The sequence below is a fragment of the Geotrypetes seraphini genome, chromosome 2 (assembly GCF_902459505.1).
Source record: "Geotrypetes seraphini chromosome 2, aGeoSer1.1, whole genome shotgun sequence".
NCBI lineage: Eukaryota > Metazoa > Chordata > Amphibia > Gymnophiona > Dermophiidae > Geotrypetes > Geotrypetes seraphini.
Genome location: NC_047085.1, coordinates 354,283,232 through 354,291,040, shown reverse-complemented (window position 1 = coordinate 354,291,040; position 7,809 = coordinate 354,283,232).

The following is a 7,809-nucleotide window of genomic DNA, read 5'->3' as shown; positions in this document are numbered from 1 at the left end:
CCGCGCATGCGCGAGTGCCTTCCCGCCCGACGGAGGAGTGCGTGGTCTCCAGTTTCTTCGTTTCCGCGGAGCGAAGAAGACGCATGTGGTATTCAACGGCTGTTGAACACTCCTTTTTTGCCTTCCCGCTCGCGTTATTCTGATTTTTTCTGCTTTTTTCCTTCGGGTTTTTCTTTTCTGTCTAATTTACAAAAAAAAAAAAAAAAAAAAAAAACTTCATTTTTTCCTTTATTTTTCAACAGGCCCCGGCGGGGCCTGTTGCCATCATACAAGCCTCCGGCTTTGATTTCGCTGAGGCCGTATTCCCCTTCATGCCCCCTCAGCCGGGTTTTAAGAAGTGCCAGCGGTGTGCACGCCCGATTTCCCTTTCGGACCCACACAACTGGTGCCTACAGTGCTTGGGTCCGGAACATCGGGCTGACACCTGCACCCGCTGCGCGACTCTTCAGAAACGCACACTTAAAAATAGACAAATTCAGCAGAATCTCCTCTTCGGCACCGGTTCTGCTATGGATCCGACCCCGACGTCGACGGCACCGCCGAAATCGGCACCGTCAACATCGACACCACCTGATCCTTCTGCGGGGTCGATGGCGCCAGGTAAGCCAGCTAAGAAGCCTTCCACTTCCCTCGAGCGCCCTCCAGCCACGGCGGTGACACCGGTCCTTCCGACGTCCCGCAAGTCCCGTAAGCGCTCCGCTCCGATAACGGTGAGTGCCTCTTCATCGGCCTCCTCATCACCGGAGCGTAGAGCGGCACCTATGGTACCGAAGAAAAGTAAAACGGTACCGGTGCCCCCATTGGAGGACCGTATCTCGGCCATCCTCCAAACTAAATTACAGGAGCAACTCGAGCACCAGCTTCAGGAACTGCTCCCAACCCTGCTGGCACCGCTCCTTCCGGTACCGGTCCGGCCCGAGCCTCGCACCACTACGCCAGTGGCCACCCCCTCGGTACCGATGAATACTTCGATGCCGGTCTTATCGGCACAGCCTACATTACAGACCTGCACGGCGGAGGACCCATCCCGAACCCAAGATCGACATCGATCGTCTCGGGACCGGGATCGACACCACTCCTCCCGGGACAGAGATCGGCACCGGTCTTCATCCCCCGGCACCGTATCCATGAGATCTGGCAAGTCCCTTTCTAAAACCCGCCATGCTGAGCCGGCCATCAGGGACCCTGACTTATGGGAGCAATCCCCCCTCGGTACCGAGGAGGATGCCTCTTCCACTGATGAGGAACCCTCCATGGCTGAATCCACCTCCAAGCCCGAGCAGTCCTCATTTACAAAATTCCTTCGGGAGATGTCTGGGGCTCTTTCCATCCCACTCGAGTCCGACTCCAAGAAGTCCCAGGCCTTTCTAGAAGCCTTGGACTTCGACCAACCCCCCAAGGAATTTCTCAAACTCCCCGTCCATGATATTCTGCGGGAGACGTTTTATAAAAACTTGGAGAACCCCCTTACTGTTCCAGGTGCCCCTAAGAAACTAGACAGTTTATACAGGGTCATCCCTATCCCGGGATTTGATAAACCCCAGTTGCCACATGAGAGCCTCCTAGTAGAATCCACTCTCAAGAAATCTCATGGTTCCAGTGTCTATGCCTCCACCCCTCCTGGCAGAGAGGGTAAAACAATGGATAAATTTGGAAAGCGCCTATACCAGAATGCCATGCTGGCTAGCAGAGCCAACAATTGTTCATTTCATTTTTCTTTTTATATGAAATATCTGGTACAACAACTTTCTGCTCTGCAAAAGTACATCCCTGAACGCAAGGTCCCATTGTTTCAGCAACAAATTTCTACCCTCCTTCAGCTCAGGAAGTTCATGGTACGCTCAATCTATGACTCCTTCGAGCTCTCCTCCCGTGCCTCTGCTCTGGCAATTGCTATGCGACGCCTTGCCTGGCTGAGAGTATCTGACCTGGATGTCAACCACCAAGACCGCCTTGCCAACGCGCCCTGTCTTGGTGATGAACTTTTTGGGGAGTCTCTAGATACCACCACACAAAAACTTTCGGCTCATGAGACCAGATGGGACACCCTCATTAAGCCTAAAAAGAAGACTCCGCCGACACGACCATACAGACCTCAGTCTTCTTACCAACGTCGCTTTTCTGCTAGGCCGCTGAATCCTCCTCAACAGCAATCTCGTCGGCCTCGCCAACAACAACAACAACACTCTCAGGCTCGCTCGCAATCTCACCAGACAGCTAAGCCTCTCCCTCAAACTAAGCCTCCTCAGCCCTTTTGACTCCTTTCTCCAGGGCATAGCCAGTCTCCAACCCTCGCTGCCTCTGCCTCAACCTATCGGGGGCCGCCTCACCATCTTTCTACGACGCTGGGAGGCCATCACATCAGACCTGTGGGTTCTAAACATCATCCGTCACGGATACTCACTAAGGTTTCAGACTCTTCCTCCAGACCACCCTCCCGTAGAGTCTGCTTCTCACTCCTCCCAAACTCCTCTCCTCCTCAGGGAGGTCCAATCCCTCCTCCTTCTCAATGCCATCGAAGAAGTTCCACCAGACCAAAGAGGTCAGGGATTTTACTCCCGCTACTTCTTGGTACCCAAGAAAACAGGAGATCTTCGTCCTATCCTCGACCTCAGGAACCTCAACAAGTGTTTGGTCAAGGAAAAGTTCAGGATGCTCTCACTTGCCACACTTTATCCTCTTCTGTCTCAACACGACTGGCTATGTTCCCTGGACCTCAAGGAGGCCTACACTCACATCCCAATCCATCAGGCTTCACGTCGCTACCTCCGATTCCAGATACTCAATCACCACTATCAGTACAAAGTGCTTCCCTTTGGTCTCGCATCTTCGCCCAGGGTGTTCACCAAGTGCCTGATTGTGGTAGCGGCCTGTCTCAGGTCCCACAACCTACAAGTGTTCCCCTACTTGGACGATTGGTTGGTGAAAGCAACGACCGCTCCACTTGTGCTGCAATCCACTCACCACACCATCTCTTTCCTCCATCTCTTGGGGTTCGAGATCAATTATCCCAAGTCGCATCTGCTTCCCACGCAGCGCCTTCAGTTCATCGGAGCTCTTCTCGATACCAACTCCATGAGAGCGTTCCTTCCTGCTGACCGGCACCGGACACTGCTTCACCTCTGTCGACAGGTGCTCCTCCAACCATCCATCCCTGCTCGCCAGATGATGATTCTTCTGGGTCACATGGCCTCGACAGTCCATGTGGTTCCTCTGGCGCGACTCCATTTGAGGATACCGCAATGGACCCTCGCCAACCAATGGTCGCAGACCAGGGATCCTCTTTCTCATCCCATCTCTGTGACATCGTCTCTTCAGCACTCTCTTCAATGGTGGTTGAACTCCTCAAATCTTTCCAGGGGCCTCCTTCTTCATCCGCCCCCTCATTCCATGATCATCACCACAGATGCCTCCCCCTATGCATGGGGAGCTCACATAGGGGATCTACGCACCCAGGGACTCTGGACCCCTCAGGAGCGTCAACATCACATCAATTTCCTGGAACTCAGAGCCATGTTTTATGCTCTCAAGGCCTTCCAGCACCTTCTCTATCCTCAGGTTCTTCTCCTGTGCACGGACAACCAAGTCGCCATGTACTACATCAACAAGCAAGGCGGCACCGGATCTCGTCTCCTTTGTCAGGAGGCCCTCCGAATTTGGACCTGGGCCACAGCCCACAATCTTTTTCTCAAAGCGGTCTATATCCAGGGCGAACAGAACTCCCTGGCCGACCAGCTCAGCCGCATCCTTCAACCTCACGAGTGGACCCTGGATCCTCCCACTCTCCACTCCATCTTTGCTCGATGGGGCACTCCACAGGTGGACCTCTTTGCAGCTCCTCACAACCATCAGCTGCCCCAGTTCTGCTCCAGACTCTTCTCTCCACATCGTCTGGCCCCAGATGCATTCCTACTCGACTGGACGGATCGGTTCCTCTATGCCTTCCCTCCACTTCCTCTGATGTTGCGGACCCTGTTCAAGCTCCGCAAGGACAGGGCCACCATGATTCTCATCGCCCCTCGGTGGCCCAGACAACATTGGTTCTCCCTCCTGCTTCAACTCAGCTCCAGGGAGCCCATTCCTCTTCCTGTATTTCCTTCTCTGCTTACGCAGCAACATCAGTCTCTGCTACATCCCAATCTGTCTTCCCTCCACCTGACAGCTTGGTTTCTCTCGGGCTGACCTCTCCAGAAAACCTGTCTCAGCCAGTCCGTCGCATTTTGGATGCCTCCAGGAAACCCTCCACACTCCAATGTTACCATCAGAAGTGGACCCGGTTCTCCGCTTGGTGTCTCCTTCATCATCACAATCCCACCTCTCTGGCGGTGGAAACTGTACTGGACTATTTGCTCTCTCTCTCCGACGCTGGCCTCAAGTCGACCTCAATCAGAGTCCACCTCAGTGCCATCACTGCGTTTCATGAGCCTATCCTTGGAAAACCCCTCACGGCTCATCCTCTGGTTTCCCGGTTCATGAGAGGCCTCTTCAATATCAAACCACCTCTTCAGCCTCCCCCAGTCGTCTGGGACCTCAATGTGGTTTTGTCAGCCCTCATGAAACCTCCTTTTGAGCCTCTGGCTACTACCTCGCTCAAACTTCTCACATGGAAGGTGCTTTTCCTCATTGCCATCACCTCTGCCAGGAGGGTTAGTGAGCTACATGCACTGGTCGCCGATCCACCGTTCACTGTTTTTCACCATGACAAGGTGGTTCTGCGTACCCATCCTAAATTCCTTCCTAAGGTGGTTTCAGCCTTTCACCTCAACCAGTCCATCGTGCTGCCTGTTTTCTTCCCTAAACCCCATTCTCATCCTGGGGAACAGGCTCTTCACACGCTGGATTGTAAGCGTGCCCTGGCGTACTACCTTGACCGTACCAGGGCTCACCGCTCCTCTCCTCAACTTTTTCTGACCTTCGATCCTAATCGTCTGGGTCACCCTGTATCTAAACGAACGCTGTCCAATTGGCTTGCTGCCTGTATTGCGTTATGTTATGCTCGGGCCGGCCTGTCACTGGAAGGACCTGTCACGGCCCACAGGGTCAGAGCTATGGCTGCTTCTGTGGCTTTCCTCCGTTCCACTCCTATTGAGGAAATCTGCAAGGCGGCCACTTGGTCTTCAGTTCACACATTCACTACTCACTACTGTCTGGATGCCTTCTCCAGACGGGATGGACACTTTGGTCAATCTGTGTTACAAAATTTATTTTCCTAATGGCCAACCATCCCTCCTCCCTCTCTGTTAGCTTAGAGGTCACCCATACGTTAAGAATATGCTGCCTGCTTGTCCTGGGATAAAGCACAGTTACTTACCGTAACAGGTGTTATCCAGGGACAGCAGGCAGATATTCTTACGACCCACCCACCTCCCCGGGTTGGCTTCTTAGCTGGCTTATCCTAACTGGAGACCACGCACTCCTCCGTCGGGCGGGAAGGCACTCGCGCATGCGCGGTGCGGCCAACTAGAACTTTCTAGTTAAAAAGGTCCGTACCGGGGCTCCGTCGGTGACGTCACCCATACGTTAAGAATATCTGCCTGCTGTCCCTGGATAACACCTGTTACGGTAAGTAACTGTGCTTTACTCCTACCCTCTGCTTCCTGTCCGCCAGCCAATTACAGATCCATCTGTGCATGTCCCCTTCCACCCTGTGGTTCCACAGTTTCCTTAGCAGGCGCTCATGGGGTACCTTGTCGAAGGCTTTTTGGAAGTCCAGATATATGATGTCAATGGGGTCACTTTTGTCCAATTGTTCATTTATCCCCTTGAAGAAGTGCAGTAGGTTCGTTTGGCAAGATCTTCCTTTACAGAAACCATGCTGGCTGGTTCTCATCAGACTATTTCTTTCTATATGCTCATTGATGCTGTCCTTGATTAATGATTTGACCATCTTTCCCAGAACAGAGGTTAAGCTCACTGGTCTGTAGTTCCCCGGGTTGCCTCTGGATCCTTTTGGATGTGGGAGGGGCCAGAAATGTGATGGACTGGCAACAGAGCAGTGGGGCACCTTACAGGACACTGCTGTGAACTTCACAAAAAGGGTGCCACATAAACATCTCACCAGAACTCCCATATAAGTAATGTTGAGCCCCCCAAAAGACACTATACCCACCTGTCTACAACCCCAATAGTCCTTATGGCTGCAGGTGGCACCTATATGGCAGTACAATAGGGTTTGGTTGTTGTTGGGGGGGTTTTGTGGGCTTACATTTTCCACCATTAATGTAGTAAAAAAATGCTTTTTGAGCCTTCACATGCTGAGGAAAGCGAGATCCTGTTTCCATCAACGACACTTTGCTGTCCTCGTACAATCCATCATCCTTTCCAGATTGGACTATTGTAACTCCATCTACTTAAGCCTAACAAAGAAAAGCCTTAAAAGACTTCAGCGGATTCAGAATACCGCGGCTAAACTAATCTTCGCAAAAAGTAAATTTGACCATGTCTCCCCACTCCTATCCAAACTTCACTGGCTTCCAGTAATCTCTACGGTCCACTTTAAATGCTCTTGCCTAACTTTCAAGATCCTACACGGCATCCTTCCTCCCCTTATCCCACTATCTTGAAATTCCTCGAATCCTAACATCACCAGATCCACCCAAAAATTCAAACTATCTTTCCCCTCATTAAAAGGCATATCCCATCCAGGAAAACTAGGGACATCCCTCTCCTTCAGAATCACAGAGCTCTGGAACAACCTTTCTACCCGACTTCAGAATCTGGGTGCCCTCCAACTTTTCCAAAAACATCTGAAAATTTGGCTATTCTCAAAAATGTAATATGTCCTCCTCTTTGTTATACAAAGTCCCTCTAAACTTTTTCTATACTGTCCTGTAACCCTCATTGGAGTTCCTTCTCTACACCATTTCCTGTAAACCGTGCCGAGCTCTATGATTGTGGAGATGATGTGGTATACAAACTTAAGGTTTAGTTTAGTTTAGTAGTGGTTAGAGTGGCTTTCCTATAGCAGATGCTGATGTTCTGGAGACAGGTATATATATTTTTATTCCAAATTTTATGGCAGTATGAGGGATCAGCGATCTCTGGGAGAGTGTGTGGGGTCTGTACTTTGTCTCTGCAGTGGTTATCTGGTCATTTTGGATACCTTCTTGGCACTTAGACCTGGTTTTAGATCACCTAAGTCACAATGTATAAGTTCCATCCAGGCAGCCTCATAAAACTTTTGATTATTCCTGCAGTCTAGGTTGGCCCATGTCCCGCCCAAATCCTGCCCTCACCACTCCTCCAAAAACGCCCCTTTCAGCACTGGGTGTACAGCGACATTCAGATGTCTAAAATGTCCCTGGATACGTCTAAAAAGCCGTTTTTGTTATCGGCACTTGGACGACCTGCCTTTTAGGTTGTCCAAGTGCTGACGTGGGCAGGTTTTTAGATATATTTCCATTTTGATTATGAGCCCCATATTCTCTAAAGATTTAGGAATTGGCTTATAGGGAATTCTCTACCTCAAAAGGTAATCATGAAAACTATGGTGCCTCAAAAAATCATTATAAACCATTTCCTTTTGATGCAATGTGGTATATAATTTCCCTGCTTGCTTATAACTGACTATGGTAATATGTGAAATATTGATGAAAATTGAATTAATAATAACAGAAAAGCATAAAGACCTATGAAGAGTTGGATGTGTGCATGGCATTGAGGAATTTGGCCCAAACCACCATCTGATGGTCCAACTTAAATTTAAATATTTATGGGATTGCAGCAGTTTCATTCTATTTTGAGTCATAGAACATATGTTGTGATTTTGAAAACGAGGCAGCGATAGCAGAGGACAGTATAAGACACTAC